At 44.0% G+C, this 26,158-nt stretch overlaps 1 long non-coding RNA gene and 1 pseudogene across 2 annotated transcripts; both read left to right on the forward strand.

The window, feature by feature from the left end:
• Positions 1–4,985: 4,985 nt before the first annotated feature.
• LOC117092562 lies at positions 4,986–25,497 on the forward strand. The gene is made up of 3 exons (XR_004440842.1): positions 4,986–5,441; positions 20,459–20,599; positions 25,380–25,497. It is a non-coding gene; the product is annotated as an uncharacterized LOC117092562 (long non-coding RNA).
• LOC117092561 lies at positions 5,450–8,120 on the forward strand (annotated as a pseudogene). Its single transcript, XR_004440841.1, has one exon. The product of XR_004440841.1 is annotated as a phosphate carrier protein, mitochondrial-like (transcript).
• Positions 25,498–26,158: the final 661 nt, after the last annotated feature.

Raw genomic sequence — 26,158 nt, forward strand, 5'->3', positions numbered from 1 at the left:
GCGTCTCCATAGGCGTGGCCGGGTAAGTTTCGATCTCTTCGGATTGACGTCACCTGGCGCATGCTCCGTTGATCTGCGCGCAGGAAAGTTGGTGAGGAAGAACCCGGACGCAACATGGATTGTGCCTTCTTGTTCACCTTCCTCCATCTTGTCCTTTCTCCCTCACCCAAACACTGGCATTACCGCTAGACCAAGGAGCCCTCTAGTGGCCCTGTCCGGGTGTAACAGAGGGCTCACACTCTTGTCTCCTGGTCACTTCTCACCGTGTCCCTTCAGCTCCTATCTCTGTTTGGGCTGGTTCTTTCTGGGTTATAATTGTAGAACAAAGATTATTATAATATTGGAATAAATGGTAATGCTACAAACTAATGATTAATATTCATATATAATCATATCTATAATCTATTTCTAGTATAACTATTCTTATTCTATATATTTTCTTTATTATACTGGAATAGCTTGTGCCTTCGGTCTCTTGCCTTGGCACCTGGGTGGCTTGCCGCCCACAGTACAGAACAAGTATCCCATAGAAATGAGATCAATTTGATATAACCTCTGCTTTCATAAAGTGGACAGTGACGTCTGGTATATGTTAGGAAAACATCCAAGTTGTACCTTTAGGAAATGGAGGCCTAAGGTTTCAGTAAATGTAGCTGCCGTTATTATTACTCTAGCCCTCTTTACTCTATTTTCTCTAAATTCCATTTCTGAAGAGTCCAGCATTTCCCAAAATATGCTCCATGAAAGACTACACCTATGAATAGATATGTCTATGAATAGAAATGTGAATAGGTGTGATATAAAAAAGGGGTTCTGGGCCGGGTGCAGTGGCTCATGACTACAGTCCCAGAACTTTGGGAGGCCGAGGCATGAGCATTGCCTGAGCTTAGGAGTTCCCAACCAGCCTGGGCAACATGGTGAAACCCCATCTATACTAAAATACAAAAAATTACCTGGGCATGGTGGCCTATGCCTGTAGTCCCAGCTACTCGGAAGGCTGAGGCAGGAGAATTGCTTGAACCCAGGAGGCAGAGGTTGCAGTAAGCCGAGATTGCACCACCACACTCTGGCCTGAGTGACAGAGTGAGACTCCATCTCAAAAAAAAAAAAAAGGTGGTTGGGGGAGTGCTTCTGGCCGGGCACAGTGGCTCATGCCTATAATTCCAGCACTTTGGGAGGCCAAGGCCGGTGGATCACCTGAGGTCAGGAGTTCGAGACCAGCCTGGCCAACATGGTGAAACTCCATTTCTACTAAAAATACAAAAATTAGCCAGGCGCCGTGGCACACACCTGTAGACCCAGCTACTCAGGAGGATGAGGCAGGAGAATTGCTTGAACCTGGGAGGCAGAGGTCACAGTGAGCTGAGATCAAGCCACTGCACTCCAGCCTGGGCAACAGAGTGAGACTCCATCTCAAAAAATAAAAAATAAATAAAAATTAAAAAGGGGTTCTGAAATCCAGGAAAATCAGGAAACCCTAAATTAACAAAGCCAGAGGTTTTTTTTTTTTTTTTGAGATGGAGTCTTGCTCTGTCGCCCAGGCTGGAGTGCAGTGGCCGGATCTCAGCTCACTGCAAGCTCCACCTCCTGGATTTATGCCATTCTCCTGCCTCAGCCTCCTGAGTAGCTGGGACTACAGGCGCCTGCCACCTCGCCCGGCTAGTTTTTTTGTATTTTTTAGTAGAGACGGGGTTTCACCGTGTTCGCCAAGATGGTCTCGATCTCCTGACCTCGTGATCTGCCCGTCTCGGCCTCCCAAAGTGCTGGGATTACAGGCTTGAGCCACCGCGCCCGGCCCAGAGGTTTTTTTTTACTAAACAACTTCTCACTCTTCAATGTGTTTATGTGTCCTGTGAATCTCCAACAGCAAGCTCTGACACAGCGTTTCTCAACCTTTTGTTCATTATAGGCCATCCCTCCCCCAGAGATTTAGACATTTTTACTAATCATCCTTTCCCTCCTTCCCACTCTCCCCCAAAATTAAATACTTAAGGAATAAAATTTTACTGGGGGGACCACAAACCATTGTCCTAAGATTCTTTGCCCCCTAAGAACCATTTCACCCCCTTGGGGATGATACCACCTCAGTTGAGAAGCATGCCCTAGTGTGAAATGCTTCTTGTATTAGTCTGCTCTCACATTGCTATAAAGAAATACCTGAGGCTGGGCACAGTGGTTCATACCTGTAATCCCAGTGCTTTGGGAGGCCGAGGTGGGCGGATCACTTGAGGTCAGGAGTTTGAGACCAGCCTGGCCAACATGGTGAAACCCGTTTCTACTAAAAATACAAAAATTAGCTGGGTGTCGTGGTGGGCACCTGTAATCCAAGCTACTCAGGAGACTGAGGCAGGAGAATCGCTTGAACCTGGGAGGCAGAGATTGCAGTAAGCCAAGATCATTCCATTGCACTCCAGCCTGGGCGACATGAGTGAGACTCTGTCTCAAAAAAAAAAAAAAAAAAAAAGAAACCTGAGACTGGGTAATTTATAAAGAAAAAAAGGTTAATTGGCTCACAGTTCCACAAGCGGTACAGGAAGCACAGCAGCATCTGCTTCTGCAGAGGCCTCAGGAAACTTACAATTATGGTGACAGGCAAAGGGGAAGCAGGAATATCTTACATGGCCAGAGCAGGAGGAAGAAGAGAGAGTGGGGAAGTGCTACACACTTAAACAATTAGATCTCATGATAACTCACTCACTGTCACGAGACCAGCACCGAGGGGATGGTGCTAACTCATTCATGAGAACTCCGCCCCATGATTCAGTCACCTTCCACCAGGCCTCCAATACTGAGATTATACAATGTGACATGAGATTTGGTGGGGACACAGATCCAAAGCACATCACTTCTCAAACTCATTTGACCGCAGACCTTTCAAGTGGACCAGTGTTCCCAGGAACATGCTGTGGGAAGCCCTAATTTAGTTAGTATGGGATATTTTAACACTTCATTGTTCTCTTGTGACTCAAGGACAGAGACTTCTCTTTAATACGTAAATTCCTGGTAGAAGACTATTACAAGGAGAGGAGTTTTAAAAAAGGCTTGTTGATTGAGAAAACCTGTATTTGCCTCTGTTTTCCCCTTTATCCATCATCCCTAGTTTGGGGTGAGAATTTTATACCAGTTAACTTGTTAAAAAAATTATGGTATAATATACATAAAGTATATAATGTACTCTAATCTTAAGTGTACAGCTTGATAAATTTTCACAGGTGAATACTGAAGGAAACCAGAATCTGTCACATGTCACATCAAAATATGCCTCTTTGACATAAATTTTTTTTTTTTTAGCTAAAGGCAACTAGGAAACAGATGTAGGGAGTTCTCTGCCTTCTTTCTGACTAAAAGCAGGACAGAGAATTATAAAGACAAAAGGTCTTTCTATCCACCATGCTTTCCCACCTAAAGACAGGATGTAAATTCTTCTCTACAACCTTTATCAGCTTAGAGACAGTGCCAGAGGGATCTGAGCAGACTTTACTCCATTAGCTTCCCTATAAATTTACCTTCCTACATTTTCCCACCTGTAGGAGCCTGGGACTGCTTTTGTCATTATGTTTCTAAAATGTATTGTATCATGCTATGTTAGACATGCTGTATAAGCCAGACTCTTAAGCTACTGCTTAGAGTTACTTTTCTCCCACATTATGTGCACTGCATGTGTTAATAAACTTGCTTGTTTTTCTCTTGTTAATCTATCTTGTTGCAGAAGTCTGTCCCAACTATGAACTTATGAGGGTTGAGGGAATATTATTTTTTATTCTCTTTAATACACCCAGTTCTGGATATAAGCACTAAATTATTGATCAGAAAATCTGATCAATATGGATCAGTATGGCTTGGCCCGGTACCTGCTGCCATGAGCCTGGGAGGGATGCTGAGCTGTGGGGCTGACACATATGTCCATCATGCCCTGGACCTGGTCAAGTGCCACATGCAGGTGGATCAGAAAACCTTAACAAAAATTCTTGACTTCCCATGACCCATATACTGTGGTGTGTAGTTTTCAAACTTTAGTGAAGAATCCACCTAGGAGTGTATTAAAATCACTTATTTCTACTCACAGAGATTCTCATTCAGACGGTCTAGAGTGTGAGCTGAGATTTTTAATAAAGCACTCCAGGTGATTCTGATGCAGGTGGTCTGTGGATCACACTTGTGAGAAAGATAGGCCCGCCCTACAGGATAAAAGTCAAAGTCCTGAACAAGACATTAAGGCCTTCCTTAATTTGACCCAATTTTATTTTTCCAGACTCAGCCCTTCCTGATTTTCATCATACTGAATTAATCCCCTCTGCTCAGTAGGAAATGCACTTAGGTTTGTTTCCTTTAACTTGAAATTGCCCTTCTAGTCTTGTTCACGTGGCAAACTCCTACTTATCCTTCAAGACCCAGCTACACTGTCACTTCCTCAGGGAAATCTTCTGAACCTCATCAGGCAAAATTAGTTGCTCCTTCATTGTTCATCTAGAACTTTATTCAAATTCTGTTATAGGCTGGGCAGATGGCTCATGCCTATAATCCCAACACTTTGGGAGGCTGAGGCAGGCAGATCGCTTGAGGTCAGGAGTTCAAAACCAGCCTGACCAACATGGTGGAACCTCATCCCTACTAAAAGTACAGGAGGCAGAGGTTGTAGTGAGCCAAGATCGCGCCACTGCACTCCAGCCTGGGTGACAGAGTGAGATTCTGTCTCAAAAAACAAACAAATTCTGTTATAATACTTATCAAAATCCTGATTTTTTTCTTTTAAAACAAAATCTTATTTAGAAGTAAGCAGGAGTATGTCTGGTTCTTTGCTGAACCCCCCTAGCCCTGCACAGGGCCCAGCACAAAGTGGGTAAATGAATGGATGATGTATGCTACTGATTTATACCTGGGGTCACTTAGTTCTCATTTTTTGGGCCAGTGAAACTGTAAGCTTCCCAAAAGACCAGGGCTTTTAACTCACTTTCGTATTCTCCAAAATCAGTAGTCAATGAAAAGAAAATATCGATAAGTGAAAATAATAAGCAGCCCGCCTAAATTCAGTAAGTGTCCCCATGCTTCCTAGGCTCCCACTACAACCGTTGTTGGGAGACAGGAGTGGTGTGTGAGCTGGGGGAAACTGTCACCTACCTACCAGGTGAGATCGTTGTGTAAGGCCGGAAGCCACTGGCTCTCTCTGCCCATTCGCACCGTGGAACGCCACTGCCATGGAGATGACCATTCCTCTAAACCGGCGTAGTTGGGTGAGGACTCCAGAAAGGCCTCTCAGGAAGGCAACAGTGCATGGCGACTCTTCACCTCTTTGCCCACCTCCTCATCTACGTATTAGCCTATTCCTGCGTTTACTCGTGTTTGTACTTGTTGGTTTATTTTCTTCGCATTTTTGTAGAGGACTAGGCAGCCGAGCTGGACCAAAGTCACGAGGGTAGTGAAGGCTGGGTCCACTGCCCAAGGTGAGCTCTGGGACCACCGACCGCTAGCCCAGGCGCAGCGGGGCCGGGGTTCCTGCAGCTACCAGGAACCCATTGACCTGAAGGGGCAAAGGGGCGGGGCGTGCTGGAGGGGAAGGGGCTGGGCAACACAGCCTATTTAAACCGGCTGGTCACACCGCGGACTGCGCAGGCGCGGGATGAAGCGCTGTGGTCCCGCCGGGATGCCCTCGCCTGGACCGTTGGGGGCGGGCTCGCAAGGGAGGTTCACGATGCCCTGCCCCGCCCCGCGGCCCCTAAGGGAGTGCGCCTGGAGGGGAGGAAGGCAGGGTCGGCCTGCACCCAGCGCGGCCATGGATGACCCCCCAGCGGCCGCCAAGTGCTGCAGGCGAGAAGCGTGGGCCAAGGCGGCGGCAGGCCCTGGGCAGCCGCTGCGGAGGAGGCCAGCGTGGAGTCGGCTCGACCAGGTATCTGCTGCTGTGCGGCCTGGGCGGTATGCTGAGCTGCAGCTGACACACACGGCCATCGTGTCCCTGGACCTGGTCAAGTGCCGCATGCAGGTGGACCCCGGCTGGTACAAGGGCGTCCTCAGCGGCTTCGGTGTGACGGTGCGCAGCGACTGACTGCGCGGCCTGGCTCGCAGCTGGGCCCTGACCCTCTTCGGCTACTCCCTGCAGGGCTTCAAGTTCGGCCTTTACGAGGTCTTCAAGATCCGCTACGCGGAGCCCCTGGGCCCAGAGAAGGCCTACGCGTGGAGAACCCGCCTGTACCTGGTCACCTGGGCCTGCGCCGAGTTCTTCGCCGACCTCTCGCTGGCGCCCATGGAGGCAGTAAAGGTCTGCGTGCAGACGCGACCGGGCTACCCCGGCACCCTGCGAGCCGCGGGGCCCAGGATGTAGGGCGAGGAGGGCCTGTGGGCCTTCTGCAAGGGTGTGGCGCCGCTGTGGCTGCGGCAGATCCCCTACACCATGAGGAAGTTCGCCTGCTTCGAGCGCACGGTGGAGGTGCTCTACAGGTAGGCCGTGCCCAAGCCCCAGAGCCAGTGCACCAAGGCCGAGCAGCTGGGCATCACCTTCGTGGCCAGCTACATCGCTGGCGTCTTCTGCGCCATCGTGTCCCATCCCGCTGACTCTGTGGTGTCTGTGCTGAACAAGGAGAAGGGCAGCACGGCTCTGGGCGTCCTGCGAAGACTGGTTCGCGGGCGTGTGGAAGGGCCTCTTTGTGCGCATCGGCCTCTTTGCGGACATCCTCATGATTCGCACCCTCGCAGCCCTGCAGTGGTTCATCTACGACCTGGTCAAGGTGTATCCCAGGCTGCCTCGCCCTCCCGTGGCGCAAGCGCCCGAACCCCTGAAGAAGAAAAAGTAGGCATAGAGTTCTGAACTGCTCTAGCCACAGTGGGTCCAGATTTCCATCAAGTGGGGAGTCGCGTGCAAACAATACTAGTGTGTAAGATGTTCACATTTTGGGTAGAGGTTACTTAATATGCAGTCTGAGTTCTCTTTAAATTACTGCTTCTTTTTGGCAATTCAAGAGGATTTGCAAACCTTTCGTTTGGGGGTTTGAACCATTATCTTTGGGGAGTTGGCATGGTTGCTTTAACTCAATAGCTTTTCAGCAATTAAAAGGAAAAATTCTTAACAGGAAGTAATGTTAGGTAGTTTTGGGTCTCTAGGTATAACTTATCTCCTTTGATTCGCCCTTTCTGTAGAAATTATCCAAGCATAACTACTGAATAGCCTGCAAATGAGGTTTTAAGGTCAGCACAACTATATGGATGGGGAACAAAGTGAGATTCTGGTACATGGTGTTCATCTCAATAGAAATCGGGCACCTATTGAATAGATGAAGGACTCATCGCATATTTCCTGTTCATATCCATTACAGGTAAAAATTATTAAAAGTTAAATTGTGACTTATACTGCCTGATAGCTTAGAATGTATTCACCGTTTTCAAAGAGACATGAGAAGATCTGCATTTTCTCCTTTTTCTTTGTCCCTTCTCTTCCTGATGTTGCTGATTAGAACATAGCTCTCTCCAGGAAGTGCTGCAATTGAATCAATGTGGAAAGCCGGAAAGAGATGAAGGGCAGGCTCTGGGAATAAATATGTAAAGAAAAGCCTCTGTTCTCCAAAGATTTCTTTTGTGTAACTCAGCTTTCAACAGCCATACATCCAAAGAAGACCATACCACCCTGACATTTAAAAAAAAAAAAAAAAAAGGAAGAAAAAACCCCAAATCCTGCAAATTCCAACTACTATCTGTTGAGTATTAAAGAATGGTTTTGGTGACTTTGAAGGGAAAATCTCACTTTAAGTGTAATAAATATTCTTCACTTAATTTGGTAGATGTTTCAGTGATCTTTACAATGGTTGAGATTCATAAAATTTAATGAAATTATAAAGCATGTTTTTGGTTCTCTGTAGCCATCATATCTCTGATTGGGGAAATTTTACAATCAGTGAAATTCCGTGAATTAGAAATGTTTGTAAAATGTGAATAAGAAACAAACTTCAATAAGGCATTTGATATAACTTACCAAAGTGTAACATGATTGCCTTAAAAACTTGTATTACATTAGACTACAAACTTAGAATATGTTAATGTTTAAACTTTGTAATAGTAAACTGTTCAGCGGTTAACAGAAGTTTAAAAGTGTCTAAATTTAAGTGTGTCTGAACTGTCTTGAATAATAAACAGATGAAGAAAAAAGTCGACTTTTGAATGAGATGGAATGAAATTTATTAATATTTAATGCTTCTATTTAGCATGTTATTGGGAAGGAACATTAGCTATTGTTAAGACACTTCAGTTAAATACATTTCTGTCTATTGTCTTCTAAAATGTAGAAAGTTTCTTTGGTAAACAATTTTTAAGTAAAGTACTTTTAGTAATATAATTTTGGAAATTGCTGCAAAATCTATGGATTTCAAGATAGTAAGAGACCACTTGTTCTGGTTTGTGGTATTTCATGATTGTTCCATTGATAACACCAGATAATTTTTGTAATATGTATGGTGTATGTTTAGAGAAGTATAATCTAAGGAGAACCAGATGGCATGATTCTGGTAGTTATGAACATGGTCAAGAAGATGGGTTTATTGGCCAGGGAGGTGGCTCACACCTGTAATCCCAACAGCTTAGGAGGCCAAGGAGGGAGAATCGCTTGAGGCCAGGAGTTCAAGACCAGCCTGGGCAACATTGTGAGAATCCCTAGCTACTTGGGAGACTGAGATGGAAAGATCACTTGAGACCAGGAGTTTGAGATTACAGGAGTTTGAGGCTAGGATCATGCCACTGCACTCCAGCATGAGTGAAGAACAAAATAATTTACTTAGTTCGGGTCAGCAGTTTTCATATTCAGTTCCTGTACATTCTATTCTCCATTCCCCCTCCCCCCCGCTTTATTATTATTATTATTTTTTTTTTGGTGGCTTACAAATGTCTATTTGAATAAATAGGGGAGGGATAGCTGATAATAGAGAATAAAGATAATTTAAGTAAAGATAACAAGAATTCAGAATCATTAAGGTTTTTCATAGTTATTATTTCTTTGGAACAATTTAAATTTTTATTCAATGTTTTACCTTGCCTGTGTAGGAGACCAGAATACGCTGCCCCAAAATATGAAGGATTATTGAACAGAACAGAAGAAGCAAATGCAGGAGAGCTCTCTGCCCTCTCCTTATTTTCCAAAGAGCAGGACATAGATTTACAAAGACAAAAAGTACCTTGCCCACCTTCCTGCCAGAGAGAACAAACATTAACCACTGAAAACAACTCTAGACCCTTATAGGTGTGGAGATGATACTAGAGCAATCTGTATTAACAAGCTTTACTAACTAGCCTTTATGTGCCATTTATTGCCTTCCCCCAAGGTGCTGTCCCTAAAGGCTCAAAAGTCCTTTTCCTAAAATTTCTCTAAATATTTGCTGTTCTTTTTTTTTTTTTTTTGAGACAGGGTCTCTGTCACCCAGGTGGGAGTGCAGTGGTGCAATCACAGCTCACAGCAGCCTTGACCTCCCTGGTCTCAGGTGATGAGCCTGAGCCCGCCTCAGCCTCCTGAGTAACTGGGACTACAGGCACACACCACCATGCCCAGCTAGTGTGTGTGTGGGGGCGGCGAGGGGTTGGAGACAGGGTTTTTCCGTGTGTGTGTGTTGGTGGAGATGGGGTTTTTGCATGTTCCCATGTTCCCCAGGCTGGTCTTGAACACCTGGGCTCAAGTGATCTGCTCACCTTGACCTCCCAAAGTGCTGGGATTACAGATGTGAGCCACTATGCCTATCTTGCTGTTCTTTGTTGAAGATGCTATATAAACTGAAATTCAAAGCCACCTCTTTGAGAACTACTCATTCTCTGTATCTCATGTATATGTGAAATATACATGTTAATAAGCTTCTCTTTTTCTCTTGTTAATTTGTCTTTTGTAGCAGGTTAACTCCAACTAAGAACCTATGGGGGTTATTCTTCCCTCACACCTATAATTAGTATTCTCTGTGAAATCATCCATATCTTATTAGAGTAATAAAAGCCATAGTATACATCTGGTATTGTTAGGCATGTCATACTCATTTTCTCATATAATCACTGTCACGCATGTCCATGTAAGAGACCACCAACAGGCCTTGTGTGAGAAATAAAGCTTTTTAATCACCTGGGTGCAGATTGGCTGAGTCCAAAAAGGAGTCAGCAAAGGGAGATAGGGGTGGGGCAGTTTTATAGGATTTGGGTAGGTAGTGGAATATTACAGTTCCAAGGGGTTGTTCTCTTGCGGGCAGGGGCGGGGTGGGTCACAAGGTGCTCAGTGGGGAGCTCCAGAGACTTATAGTCCGGGAGAAGGAATGTCACAAGGTAATGTCATCAGTTAAGGCAGGAACCAGCCATTTTCACTTCTTTTGTGGTTCTTCAGTTGCCTCAGGCCACCTGGGTGTATGCATGCATGCTTGGGCTCAGAGGCCTGACATTCCTGTCTTCCACTGTAAGAGTTACCCAAAGCATCTGTGATGGTCCAGGAGGCTTCCGAGGCGATTGGGTAGTGTGAGTCTTCAGTCGCTAAGCTGAGAAGATCTGGGAAGGAGTCAGTCAGAGAGCCTTGGGCCAGAGTTCCAGGGCTCTGGGAGTGGCTGCCGGGAGAGTTGGACAGTCCGATTTCCAGTGAGGTCCCACGCAGATGGGACACGTCTTAGGAGGAATCCCGGGCTGCGGGCATTCCTTGGACCAGTGGCCAGATTTCTGGCACTTGAAGCAAGATCCTGAGGGAGGAGGTCTTGGAGGAATGCCTGGCTGCTGTTGTTTAGGTATTTTGAAGTTCTTGTGTACTGGAGATGTGGCTGGAGTTTCTCTTGCAGTGGAGGCAAGTAATTCAACTGAGAAATACGTTGCCACTTGGCTGCCTCTATTATTCTACACCTTGAAGGCAAGGTTAATTAAATCCTGTTGTGGGGTTTGAGGGCCAGAATCTAATTTTTGGAGCTTTTTCTAATGTCAGGAGCGGATTGGATAATAAAATGCATATTGAGAATAAGACAGCCTTCTGGCCCCTCTGTGTCTAGGGCAGTAAAGTGTCAAAGGGTTGTTGCCAAACAGGCCATGAACTGGGCTGGGTTTTTATATTTGATGAAAAAGAGCCTAAATGCTAACTGATTTAGTTTGGCTGAAGAAGAAGGAGTATTAACCTTGACTATGCCTTCAGCTCCAACCACCTCTCTAAGAGGAAATTGTTGGGCAGGTTGGGTAGGGCTAGCGATGGAACAAAACTGTAAGCCCGACTGGGTGTGAGGAGGGGAGGTGATAGAAGGATTACAGGGTGGGGGAGTGGAGGCTGAGGAAGAACTGGGACCTGGCTCAGCCTGGCGAGGAGCAGCCTGGGGAAGAAGGGAGAGGCTAGATGGGTCTGTAGAAAAGGAGGATTCAAAGGACTCAGAGCTTGGGGTGGAGACTGAAGAAACAGACAGGAGAGAAAGAAGAAAGATTTGGGACAAGTCGCATTGGGAGCAGAGACTAGGGAGGGACTGATGTGTAAAAGAATGCCTGGACATCAGGCACCTCAGACCATTTGCCCATTTTTTGAAAAAAATTATCTAGAGCTTGTAGGATGGAGAAATGCAAAAGTGCCATTTTCTGGCTATTTGGAGTCATTACCAAGTTTATACTGGGGCCAAGCGGTGTTGCAGAAGAAAATAAGATGCTTAGGTTTCTTAGCGTGGAAGTTGAAGAGGTTTTAACTTTTTTAGAACTAAATCCAAGGGAGAAGAAGGAGGAATGGAGGGAAGAAGGTTGCCCATGGTAAAACGGTAAGTTTAGAGAAAAGAGAGGGTAGAGGCATGGCGAGAGAGGGTGTGGTGCTTGCCACCAAGGTGAAGGATCAAGGCAGGCATCCCTGCAGTGATCAGACACCTCTGAAATGTGGGTGAATAATCAGACGGGTGTCCCCGCAGTTATTAAACACCAAGGGAAGACTGTCTTCCCGAGTCGCCCAGCGCTGGAATTTTGAGTTCACAGATAAAACGCGTCTCCTCTGTCTCTACCAGAAAGGGCAAGGAACCAAAATTAAGGAAGGGAGAGATTGAAGTGCGGAGGGATAGCGAGAGAGGTTGGAGAAGAGAGTGAAACGACCACTTACCCAGTTTGAAATTGGTGAGATGTTCCTTGGGCTGGTTGGTCTGAGGACCCGAGGCCGCAAGTGGATCTCCTCATCGAGTGAGGGCAAGGACAGGGGACTGGTCTCCCGAAGGAGTCCTCCTGTTCCTGGTCTTCAGCACAAAATGTCAAGCATGTCCATGTGAAGACAGTCCACCAACAGGATTTGTGTGAGCAATAAAACTTTTTAATCACCTGGGTGCAGGCAGGCTGAGTCTGAAAAAGGAGTCAGCCTGCCTGTACCCAGGTGATTAAAAAGCTTTATTGTTCACATAAAGTCTGTTGGTGGACTCTCTTCACATGGACATGCTTGACAATCACAATTCTTGTTTCTATATAAAACTAAGACTCAGATGCTAGATAACTTGCTCAAAGTCATGTAGCTAATGAGTGATATAGTCTGAATCAAAGTCCACATGTTCTTCATTACTCCAGCTCAGCACCTTGATAGAACCAATGACTATCATTTTCTTAAATTGTTTTTCATAGTACCCTGAACTTATTTCTTAAAAAAAATTTAAGGCTGGGTGCCGTGGTGCAGGCTTGTACTCCCTGCACTTTGCGAATCTGAGGCAGGTAGACCACTTGAGCCCAGGAGTTTGAGACCGTCCTGGGCAACATGGCAATACCCTATCTCTACCAAAAAAAAAAAAAATTAGCCAGGCACGGTGATGCATGGTTGTAGTCCCAGTTACTCAGAAGGCTGAGGTGGCTGAGGTGAGAGGATCCCCCATCTCAAAAAAATATATATTTTTATGTACTATAAAGCTTTCCTCATTTTGCACCAATGAGGAGTTTGCAGTGTGTCTCAATTGTGGAAAACCTATGGCAAAATTGTCTAGAACTAAACTGCAAAATAGTCAATATTTAATTTAATATTTATATCATTTGCTCACCAGGTCAGTGCCTCAGTTCTAACTTGAAGGGACTGATCATAAATGCAGCACTTTTGCATCTGTGTGTGTGTGTGTGTATGTGTGTATTTGTGGTATTGCAGTTTCAATGAAAGGCTTCATCACAATTTTTTCCTCTAATCTTAGTTCCTACAGCTAAAGAAGCTATATCAGGCTATTTATCTTTTCCCCCAGGTGGTGATTAAAGTAGCTTTCTCAAGTATATGAAATTAATTTTATGATAGCTGTAATCTCATCCATTGATCTGTCCTTTGAGAAGTGAATAAAGGAAGTAGGTAAAATCTTGAAAAACAAAGGTCATATTTACATGTTAATACCACATGATAAAGATGAGAAGAAATCAAAGTGTTAATGTTATGAGTACTTTTCCTTGCTGTACAAGTATGTCTTTAGAAAGTCTTTCTTTTGAGCCTTTGGAAGGCAAAATAATCACTGAAGTCAGATCACATTTTGATAGGCAGTCATTCAATTATGGTATGCTTGTTTTTTGTGGTCTTGAAGATCAGTTATTTTTTAAATCATGAGCAAAGAACCATTTGAAAGGAAATGTAAATTTTAATATCACTTAGGAGACTTTGTCTTGGTTTCCTGAATTCTACTATTTGGGTGGATGTGTGAATAGGGTAGGTATTAGCGATGTGATTATGACCACATTTGTGTGTGTGTGTGTGTGTGTGTGGTGTGTGTGTGTGTTTCAGTTAGTATATTTTGAGAGCCTCAGTGATAGGGTATCCAAAATTTCAGCAGCACTGTGGTAAATATGCCCATGCCCCAGTCTAAAACACTACCAGTCAATATCCACCATGTGGTAGGCCAAAAGGTTTTGTGATGAGCATAATGCACGGACCCTTCCCTTCTTACAGTTCAGTGGGAAAAATAAATTATGTAGGGGCAAAGGGGAAAACCTCTTCACTCTCTTAAGTTTCACTGAAAAATCAACTCATAAAAGGCAGATTAATAAGCGAAAAGGCATCCAATTTATTAACATGTGCATAGAGTACATCAGAATAATTACCCAGTACCCTAGTGGGGTGCAGAAACTTTTATGCCATCTTGAGGTTACAGAAAGAATGGGGGCCTGGGTTGTGGCCAATTAGGTTATGGCAGCATACACACATACACACTAAAAGGCGGTGGGAGGAAAAGAAGAGAAGGCCTGACTAGCAGAGGTGGTCTTGTTATGTAGATGAAATTCCACAGGTAGTAGCCCTCAGAGAGAATAGATGGTGTTTCTTTCAGACCTTTGAAAGTGTCAGACTCTTTTTCCTAGATCCAGACAAAGGAAAGCCTGGCTGCATCAATGTAAATTCTCTACAGATGTAAATCTCCCCCACAAAAGACAGCTTTACATGCCTACTTCTGTTTGCTGGCTCTCTGACAACCATCTCAAAATATGTCAAAGAAATATATTTTGGGGTAAAATATTTTTATTTCCTTCAATCCCCACATTGAAACCTTAAAAAATTTCACATATTAAAAGCCAAGCCAATAGCTTAGGAGAGATTTGGCTTAGAAGTTATTAGATACTGATGGACAAAGGAGTGGAAAAACAAATTGGGATAAACAGAAAAAAGCAAATTTAAGTGTATCATTCTATATCTTCTTGAATCAGTCTCACCCCTGAGAATATATCAGTTTGGTTAAACAGTTGTGACCTGTTCCAGGAGGTGGGATTGCAGATTGGCTCTCTCTATATGATGCAGGCAAACAGATCTTTAATACGAAGCATTTCTGTGGAAACAGAAGAAAAACAAAGGTTAATGCCTGGAGTAGTCTATAGACAAGCTTTTCAAGAGTCTCTGAAGCATCTTCAGATTGCAGTGGTGACTTCGGATTGTAGTTCAAATCAGGTGTTTAAGTGAACTGTTTCAGTAGTCCATACTTCAGCAAGCATGAAATCTGTTTATATGTAATTTGCTTTGATTTCTCTGAAGTTTAAGTTGTCTAGCTTCAGTTTGCAGGACCTTAAGAAAAGCACAATCGGCCGGGCGCGGTGGCTCACGCCTGTAATCCCAGCACTTTGGGAGGCCGAGGCGGGCGGATCACAAGGTCAGGAGATCGAGACCATGGTGAAACCCCGTCTCTACCAAAAATACAAAAAATTAGCCGGGCGCGGTGGCGGGCGCCTGTAGTCCCAGCTACTCAGGAGGCTGAGGCAGGAGAATGGCGTGAACCCGGGAGGCGGAGCTTGCAGTGAGCCGAGATCGCGCCACTGCACTCCAGCCTGGGCGACAGAGCCAGACTCTGCCTCAAAAAAAAAAAAAAAAAAAAAAAGAAAAGCACAATTTTAATGATTTCTAATGATTTCAAGTCAGAAAAATGGAAAAAAAATTGAAAATATTAGTTTGGAGACATATAGCCAGGAAGGAATTCAGAATTCAGTCCAAATTTTAGGAAAATAATAAAAACTCAAAAAAATGGACAAAGCTAGAATCTAATAATATGTGCCCTATGGTTTTCTTTTGAAACTTAATTTTTCTCTCTGCAGTCCCCTATTTTTACCAGACAAATCATAGTAAGATAAATTTATTTGCAAAATAAGTTTTAGTCTTGGCTGGGTGCTCATGCCTGTAATCTCAGCATTTTGGGAGGCCAAGGCAGGCAGATCACAAGGTCAGGAGATCGAGACCATCTTCGCCATCTAATATATATTCACTATCGCTTATTTGACAATGCTTCCCATATAATTTTAACATACCAAGCAAGTCTAATACATCTCTCTTAGACTTTCAGGGGCCCTACTATCCGAAAAGTTAGTTTGAGGTCAAGAAGATTGAATTTAGAATATGGAATTTTGATTTTGGAAAGTTTGTCAAATACCAAAGATTTAAAACTCTTGTTCAAAACAGGATCATGGGTCACTGGAAAATGATAGTTATTCAGTTAGCCAAAGTGATAATTCAGAGATTTCAAAAAGCAAAACCTTTCACTCTTAGAGAGGAGACTCAGTTTCCCAAGCAATCATAAGACCTAATAAAGACACCATGAGGCAAACTGAATCTGTGTTTTCTGTTTCCCCTTTATATCTTTTTTTGCAGTTTACTCAAAGATAAACAAAAATATTTTCCTATCATTAAAACTACACAAAAATCTTGTTCAAAAGAGAAGACCAAATTCTACCTTTGTATCAGTGTGTTATTAAAACTAAAGCCAATCTTAATAAATCTTGTAAACAAGTCTATCCAATCTCAATCAGTTTTGACCACAAGATAAGGTTTTCATAAACCTTTTACAACCTCTTACAATTTTCCCATTCTCTCTCTTTCCCCAACTTTCTATATCTGTTCTTTTTATTCCTTCAATTTAAAACAACTTTTTAAAACCTCAAAGCTAGACAAAATTACTTTTCCTTTAACAAAAACTACATTCTCATGGCTTTTTATAACCTTTTAAAAACAAAAACACAGCTCTTTTCTTCTGTGTCTTCACTAGAATTGCCCTTAATGTCTCATTCACAGTAACCCATGCATTTCTATCCTGCACCTCTAAATTCTTCCAGCCTTTACCCATTATTCACTTCCAAAGCCACTTTCACATTTTCATGTATTTGTTATAGTGACAGTCTATCTCTGGTACCAATTTCCTGTTGTAGTCTGTTTTGTGCTAGTTTAACACAAATACAACAGATTGGGTGATTTATAAACAGTGGAGGTTTATTTGGCTCACAGTTCTGGAGGCTGGGAAGTCCAAGAGTATGGTGCTGCTATCTGACAGCGGCCTTCATACTGTGTCACACCACTGAGGAAGGTGCAAGAGCAAGAGAAGGAGACAGTGGCAAGAGAGGGCCAAATTTGCTTTTATAACAAATCCACTCTTGGAATAACAAACCCACTATAGCAATAATGACATTAATTTATGAGGGCTCTGCCCTCATGACCTAATCACCTCTTAAAGATCCCACCTCTCAACACTGTTGCATTGAGGCTTAAGTTTCCAGTGCCAGAGCTTTGGGTGACACTTTCAAACCATAGCAAGAAGTGATTATTTAACGGACATGAAGGATTTTTCCAGGGTGATAAAAATAGTTTTGAAAGTAGAGAGAGGTGGTGGTGGAACAGCATCCTAAATCCACTAAATGCTGTTTAATTGTACACTTTAAAACAGTTACTTGTGTGTCATATGAATTTCACCTCCATAAAAATCATCATGAAACATTTTTTCATAGTGGCCCTAAAATAGAAACAACTCAAATGTCTATCAACTAATGAATGGATAAAAATGTTGCTTATCTACACAATGGAATATTTTTGCCACAAAAAGGAATAAATTACTATTGGCCATAAATAGAAATAAAGTACATGCTACAACATGGATGAATCTTGAAATCATTACTCTAAGTGAAAGAAGTTAGACACAAAAAGCCATATATTGTATGATTCCATTTATGTGAAATGTCCAGATTAGGCAACCCATACAAACTGAAAGTACCTTGGTGCCAGGGGCTGGAGTGGTGGGTGAAGGTGGGAGGGAGGAATGGGGAGTGACTGTTAATGGATAAAGGGTTTCTTTTGGGGGTGATAAAAGTATTCTGGAATTAGTGGTGATGGTGCACAATTTTGTGAATACACTAAAAACCAATGAATTGAACGCTTTAAAAGAATGAATTTCATGGTATATGAATTCTATTCAACAAATCTATTATAAAACATTATGGGACTATGAAAAGCACCTGAAATATTTCTTTCTAAAAGTACAGCCCTTACCTCGAGCTTCAAATATCAAGTTAAGACCATAGCTGCTAAAGTAAACATTAAATTTCTTAAAAACAAATTGAAAACAATCTACCATGTTGTAAAGAGTAGAAATTGCCTTCAAGGAATCAATGCTATCTTTGTCTCTAGTGAAGCAGGGATCACTGATTTTGGAAAATCACAATGTGAAAAGCTGAGCTACCACTAATTTTGCTTTTTATTGTAAAGGAGGAAAGAGGAAATACATGTATAGCACATAAGAAAATCTCAGTTAATCAAAATGTTCAGTAATTGGTGGTTTTATTCAATTAACTGCAATCTAACTAGAAAAACCCTCTGGGTTCCAATTATTCGTGAATTTTTGTCTGTATGTTTGATTATTTCTTTTTTATAACAAATATGCTGGATATGATTGCTAATTCAGAGATCTGCAAAGCCTTATGGCCATAAGTTATAAAAATCAATGCTTGTTATACAGCACCATAGGCACAGAAGGTGTAGGGCTTTTGGATGGATGTACACTAACCTTAGACATAAGTGGATAAGGATGTGAGTATGTGCATATTTATTCCTCAGTGTTAATTTTTAATCTTGTCATTTGCCTCTTTGGTAAAACATAGAGTGATGAAAAAAAAATCTGGTTACTTTGAGATTATTTATTGAGTATCTACTATATTACCTCTATAGTAATAGAGGGATTACTTCTTACTTCTGTTATACTAGATACTTTCACATGGTATCTTATTGTTTTCTTTTTTGTGTGTTCCAGTAGGTTGTATTTAAAAAATCAGTACTTTCATGTAAACTATATGTGGTCCTGTGATACCATGGTGATTCAAAATAGTAGACTATATCTGCGGAAATTATAATCCTACATTATATTCATATATGTCAGTGTATCTATTGTTCTGCCATAAAGAAATAAAACATGTTTTTAGAAAATTCTAGTAAAATTTAGTATTCTAGAAAGATATTTTGTGGGTTGAAAGAACCCTGCCCCTTCACAAAGCTGGAAATTCACATACACATAATTGTTAGGCTTCAGACGTGAATCGGAGCTGCTGACAGGGTGATTGTCGGTTTGTGAGAGGGGAGATGGAAACCTGGCAAAGAACCCCAGTCCTTTCCTGGCCAATAGCTTGTGTGCTCTGGCAGCGGTTGCAGCTCACTCCCTGAGATGAGGATTTGTCACTGTAATCAATGTCTTAGACTTCAAGGTCTCCCTAGCACCCCTTCACCAGGAATATAAAGGTGGTTTTTGTCATGCTAAATCAGTACCATTCGTCTTATCTGTGTTGTGCTTTGGAACTTTTGCTCTTTTAAATCATTACCTATGTTTGATCAGTTTTGTTACTATTTATAGCAACCATTTACTGTGCCAGATATTGTCCTAAGTACTTTATATACAATGTACGGTTTACTACAACCATCTTATGAAGTTGGTATTTGTATAAGTTAGTATGTGTGTGTGTGTGTGTGTGTGCACGCGTGTGTGGCTGTAAGCAACAGAAAACCCAATACACAACAGGTTAAACCATAAAAACGTTCACTTTTTTTTTTTTTTTAACAAGAAACCTGGAGACGGATGGACATTTGGTTCAATAGATCAGCATTGTCCCCAGGGACTCCGGCTCTTTCAGGCCTTTTGCTCTGCTGTCTTTAGTGTGTCCATGATGTTTCTTCTCGTGTTCATAAGACGGCTGCCACGGCACCAGACATCATGTCTCGATGGCAGCATGCAGAATGGGAAGCAAGGGGACAAAGGCAAATGGGCTTTCTTTTTTCTTTCTTTCCTTTTTTTTTTTAGATGGAGTCTCTTTCTCTTGCCCAGGCTAGAGTGCAGTGGTGCGATCTCGGCTCACTGCAACCTCTTCCTCTGAGGTCCAAGCCATTCTCCTGCCTCAGCCTCCCGAGTAGCTGGGATTGCAAGTGGACACCACCATGCCCGGCTAATTTTTGTGTTTTTGGTAGAGACGGGGTTTCACCATGTTGGCCAGATTGGTCTTGAACTCCTGACCTCAGGTGGTTCATCTGCCTAGGTCTCCCAAAGTGCTGGGATTTCAGGCGTGAACCACTGCACCCGGCCCAAATGGGCTTTCTCTTCATGTATCTCTCTTATCAGAGAGGAAAATCTTTCTCAGAAGCTTCTAGCATATTACCCCTTCAGCCTCATTGGGCAGAATTTGATGACAAGCCTTCCATAGGAGCTGTAAGCCAATCACTGGCATGTAGAAATGGAGTACTTAGATCCATTCAGCTCCTCTGCTGGGATCAGGAACACTGTGACCTGAACAAAACTAAGATCTGTTGTCATTCACTGAAGGAGATGGAAATGGCTATTAGGTAGGCAACCAGGGTCCGGCCTGCATTATTTTCCCTATTTCACAGATGAGGAAACTAAGGCTCAGAGAGATTAGTAAGGTCAAACTGGAAGGACAAAACCAAGATTTAAAACAGATCCATCTGCCTCCAAAGCAGTTTGCTGTCACATTACTTGCTTTAGCCTGGAACTTGCTATAAGGCAGAGTTACTATAAATCACATCAAAAGAAATTTATTACTGAAAGGGTCAGAAAAACTGCTTTTTAACAGTGACTAATACATAATTAGGTCTCAAAGCTGGGAGTCTTTGGGCAATGATGGATTCATGAATAACAGGAAACTAGGTGAGAAAAAACACCAAGACAAAGAAGTATCTTAAAAGAAAGTAAATGTTTATAATCTTTTTTGGCAGGCATCTGCAGTCTTTTAATTCTGCATCTTCTGCCCCCCGTCCCCCCACTTGACTTTCCAGAAATGGCCAATTTCTTTCAAATGCTGTATACTGGAAAAATCCAAAGGACTCATCAGATGAACACATTTCAAAGAGCCACTACCAATTTTTTTTTTCTTAAGCAAAGCATCAAGCCTCTGATTTGCCGCTGATAAATTCTCTGTAAGTAGCATTATAATTAAGCACACACAAACCATTCTGTGTTTCTGAGAATACAGCTGGGCTGGCACTGAATTGGTGATAGCGTGTAGGCACCGAGTGGGAGGGGCCCATTGCATCTCAACAGCCATGTACCGTCTTTGTTCTGAGACCAATCCGTCTCTCTCCTTGACACCCTCTGAATCACAGGCCATTGCCCATTCACCCCATGTCTGTCATGCAGCTCGTTTATGGGGCACCTTCACTGAGCCTTGAGACTGTGGCCGTCCTGCTTCTAGGCTCTGGTCAGAGAAAATGCCAGGAAAGCAAAGTACAACATGACTTCCTCTCTCAGCATGACTTCCTCCCATCTCCCAACAGGCTGGTGGAAAAAAAACCCAATGGTGTGCAGCAAAACTGGGAAAAGAGAGAGGCAGCTCAGGGCGGGGGTGGCAGGAAAGGGCTGAGCAGTCAGTCAGGCTTCCAAACCTGGTTTCACTGCCCTGGCTTGCAAGGCTTTGGCAAGGTACATTACCTTGACATGCCTCGGTTTCCTCCTATGTAAATGGGGAACCACAACACCAACCTTGAAGACTAATTGTGAGACTAAGCAATCATTTATGTAAAACACATGGGATATCATAAATGCTCAATATATCATAGCACTCTTTTTTTTTTTTTTTGAGACGGAGTCTTGCTCTGTCGCCCAGGCTGGAGTGCAGTGGCCAGATCTCAGCTCACTGCAAGCTCTGCCTCCTGGGTTTACGCCATTCTCTCGCCTCAGCCTCCCGAGTAGCTGGGACTACAGACTACTAGAGACGGGTTTTCACCGTGTTAGCCAGGATGGTCTTGATCTCCTGACCTCGTGATCCGCCCATCTCGGCCTTATAGCACTTATTATTACCAGCCTCTCAGTAAAAAGTTGACAGGCTGTTAGCACGAAACATTTAGCGTGTGTTGTTGTTGTGGTTGTTCTTGGATATCTACAGGATATAGTTGCTTTAAATTTTAATGCATCATAAAATCCATAACCCTTTTTTGGAAATTCAGCACATAGGAAAGTGAAAAGTAAGTAGCCTGGGAGAGTTGTGTGTATAGAAGTCAACAGTGGCAACCCTGTCTCCCCCTGGCTTCTATGCAAACAGTTTCCTTTACAAATGTGTTTTTGGTATGCAAATCACTCTATGCAGATTTCTGTGTGTGCAAAATACAGCATAGAAAAATGGCCTTCTTGCCAAGGAAGACAGGAGATGCTGGCTGCCATCAAATGAAATAGCAGTAAATTTTAGATTTCTTTTCCTACTGCTCTTTCTAACAATGTATGGGGCGAGCATATTTTTGGCACGTTATACTCAACTATTTTGGCTTTAGATTGTGTGTTCTTGTGATAAAAGTGTGGTTATTGAAGCATGTAACTAATTTTTGAAGCCGTAATTATGTTTAGTGGTATTTAATTTAGAATTTCACAACAGCGTGCCGCCTCAGGTTAGTTCTAAAATCACAGACGGCTTTGCATGTAAGGTTAGGCTGCTAGTGTCTGTGTACTTCCTACTTTTCTGTAAAGACTAGAGCTTATTAAGGGATTTAATGTCATATTTTGGAACATATTTTCTCCCTAATTAATGTATGGCTTAGTAAGTGAAAATAATACATTTAATATTAAAATCCTCCTTTTCTTTTGGTGCACATTGAAAGCTGGCACATAATTCACAAGGCAATATTTTACCAACCAGGCAGAATAAGAATACATCTCTTTTAGGGTGTTCCTTGCCATTTCCAATGCCTTTTCCCATTGGTTCTTCTGTGAGCTAATGGAAGGAAGTGAGAAACAAACTTTGTCTAAGGTCACTTGTCATAGAAGTCCTGTCGATTCCCAGGCCTGGGTTTTTGTTTTCCTCAATCATACGCAAGAAACATAGCCCCTGTAAACCAGTGGCCCGAAACCACACTTTCTCTCTCTCTCCTCTTCTTTTTCTCTTTCCACCCAAGCATTTTTTGCTTGTTTTGGGTGTTTCGAACTTGCCAAATGAGCCACTCGTTAATTTTACAAAATCAATGTTTAATTTGAAGGCATTTTTCGAAACAAAGTACGCGGCCTGAGAGAGAGTGCCAAGCGTGGCTTACTCTTACTGGACATCACCGATTGCTGGAGACAGGATGGAGGAGAGTGCCTCCGTTGACTCACTCATGCTGACCTGCATTCATTCACTCACTCCACACCCTGCTTCCTAGGTGTCAGGCACTGCCCTAGGCCAGGAACACAAGGAGGAAAGTAGACCCAACCATAGAGGAGTTCACTGTCTCCTGGAGGGCAGATGTGTAGACAAGGCACACTGGCATTGATGCCCCAACAGAAGTACGTATGAGATGTGAAGGGGTGCAAAGGTGGGGTGGTTAACTCCATCACACTTGTAGTCAGGAAACGCTCTGTGGAGGAGTTTCACGTGAGCAGGTGTTCTCCAGATGGGCAGTTGTGGGTGGGAAAGGAGCACCGGAGGCCGCAGAGCAGTGAGCACACGGGCACAGCAGCCTGAACCCACACACCATGGGGAGCTTTTTCAGTGGAGAAATGTCTTTGGGCTAAGAACAGAGATGGGGGAAAGTGCAGGAAATATTCCCAACGTGTTCCCCTTTTTTATTTCCACTCACTATCCATGGTAGGTCACCTTATGGCTGGTCCAAATTATTGCCACATGCGATAACTGGTCTTCTTGCCTCCAACTTCTTCTTCCCTGACACAGAAGAACATTCCCAAGGCCCCTGTGCTGCATTCCATTCCCACAGGGGAGCCACTGTGGGCAAAATTAAGTGCCTCACCTCAGAGGCTATGAGGCCTGTCACGGCGTGGCTCCTCCTGGCCACTGGCGTGGGACGCTTTCCACGCACTGCCTAAACCTCACACGGCCTCTCAGGTCCCCTCCCCCTCCCCTCCTCTGCCCATGTCCATCCCACTGGCCAGCCCATCCGCCCCTCCCTTGATCTTCACTTCAGCCCTTCAGGATTCCACTCGGGCCCCCTTTGTCTGGCTGGGATGAGTTCCATCCCCCTGTCTGCCAACATATATCAGGGAATAAATAAAGGCTTTAGAGTCCCAAGATGTGGGTTCCAATCCTGGCTCAGGCTTTAGACAAGTTTTTGAAACTTAGTTCCCAACAGCGGAAGATGACTGCCTCCCTTGCACAGTTGTCCTAGGATGAGCAGAGCATATTCGCATCAGCCTTCAGATGTTGCAGTTGTTACGGTTATTATAATTTAGCCTCTGTGTGAAATTCAGGTCATGGTAACTACCTTTCTAAGGTATGAGGATCATATAAACTGATGGGCATGAAATATTTGTAAACAGAAAGCCCTTGGATAAAGTTTATTATTGTTTGTATCGGCATATTCATTCATTCATATTTTTGTTCATCCATCCATTCACTCATTTAACATTTACTAAATTCCCAATAGCTGCTACATGTAAAGCCCAGCGGGGAGGTTAGAAAGATGAGTTTGAAATACCTCAAAAGAGCTCATAGCCTCATAGGCGAATCAGACAGGGAGGCAGTCAAGTCTCAACCCAGGAGGGGAACCCTGTGACAAGTTGGGAGCTGTGGGAAGTGGGGGCTTAGGGCTTAGGGATGAGTTCCAGAAGAACAGCCCTGTTCTTGGATCTGGAAGGATGGGGCGGGGAAGGGCATGACAGCTGGAGGGAACTGTGTTGGTCATTCAGTATGGGCCAGAGGTATGAGTCAGCTTTTGGGAGTCAGGAAACTGCAACATCAGATCGAGGATCAAAGCTTCTGGGGCTGAGTTAGGGGGAAGGAGAGTGGACGTGAGGCGGGATGCACCTGAGAGGCGGTGGCAGGACCAGAGGTCAGAAAGGTAGACTGGGCCCAAGGGTGAAGGTTCCAGGTGCCTGTGTGCTCAGGAGGTGGGAGGACCCTGCGGCCCCAGTCAGGCTACAGCTCCTTTGAAGGCAGAGAGGTTCTGAGTCATCTTTCTATTCCCACAATGCTCACAGCACTCTCACCACCGTACAGTCTGGAGAATCCAGAGGGGAGACATGTGATAGGCAGTTCTGAAGATGAGTAAGCAGAGTCATCCCCAGCTGCCACCCCAGGCTGTGCCTCACTGCACCCCATCACCCCCCCCTCATGCCACCATGGGGTGCAGTGGACTGTTTTTGCCAGGGAGCTGCACCATCCATACGACAATAATACAAGTGAACAGGATGTTACAGAATTTGACTTTCAGTAAATTTTGCTGAAATGCACTTAGTTATAAAGAAGGGCAGTCCATCTGCCAAAACGCTTTTGAAGTAGTCAGGAAATGATTCACTGTAAAGGTTAGGCTTTGAAAACACGTCTGTGGGACAAGGCTGACAAGCATGCAGGTGTTTTTTTTTTTTTTTTTTTTTTTTTTTTGAGACGGAGTCTCGCTCTATCGCCCGGGCTGGAGTACAGTGGCCGGATCTCAGCTCACTGCAAGCTCCGCCTCCCGGTTTACGCCATTCTCCTGCCTCAGCCTCCCGAGTAGCTGGGACTACAGGCGCCCGCCACCTCGCCCGGCTAGTTTTTTGTATTTTTTAGTAGAGACGGGTTTCACCGTGTTAGCCAGGATGGTCTCGATCTCCTGACCTCGTGATCCGCTCGTCTCGGCCTCCCAAAGTGCTGGGATTACAGGCTTGAGCCACCGCGCCCGGCCAGCATGCAGGTGTTATAAGAAACACTAAGTTATTGACTAGAAAATGGGCAATAGGGTATGTGAGGATAAACTGTCAGAGGCTGAGGGTTAATGACCTTTTCTTTTATTGCATGTGGAGAAATAAGCGCTTGGAACAGAAAGGAGCTCTACCCAACTACCCGGAATGCAGGCGGGCCTGGGACTATGTGACTACCACCCTCTAAGTGAGGTTTGGAAAATAAACACTTGAAAGTCTGCCCAGATTGTTGTAATCTTATTAATCTAACAAAGAGACTCAGTGGCTGCCTCAACCAGGGGGATCAGTGTTTACCATGTAATTTGCAACAAGCTGATAAACACACCCTGGCCCCACTTGAAGAAAAATCTCATGCTCCCTGCGAGGAAAGCAGTTGGCAGAAAAACAGTAATCGAGGATTAGAAACCAAAAAGACCATGGCTTAGGTTCCGGGCCACCTCCTCTGCCCCCTGGCCTGCCAGCCCCCTGCCATCTCCAAGTTCAGAGGTATTGTGTGTGGCTTCTCCTGGTCTCACTCTCCTAGGATCTGTCAGATGCTCTGGCGCTTTCCAATGGCCGGGCTGTCCGTGGACAAGGAGCTCCCTGTGTGGGATTTCTGCCTTGGGGTCTTTCTGTGGGGTCTGGGGCCGTTCTCCATTTTGTAGTGGAATTTAGGCCTGTCTGCTGAGCTGACCCTTCTCGCTGGTCTGAGGGCATTCCAGAGGGCAGTGGTGTTGGACCGCAGTGTTAAGCATGGCTTTACTTGGAGCTCTTGGTTGTGTTCCACAGGGCAGCCTCTGGTGATGCAGCAGAAATGGAATTTATTGGAAGAGCAGTGGGCAGGAGCTGGGGCGGTTATGCCAAGTTAGCACAGGGACAGTCTGCTGTCCTGCCACACTGGC

Source organism: Trachypithecus francoisi, unplaced genomic scaffold, assembly GCF_009764315.1.
Source record: "Trachypithecus francoisi isolate TF-2019V2 unplaced genomic scaffold, Tfra_2.0 Lachesis_group12, whole genome shotgun sequence".
NCBI lineage: Eukaryota > Metazoa > Chordata > Mammalia > Primates > Cercopithecidae > Trachypithecus > Trachypithecus francoisi.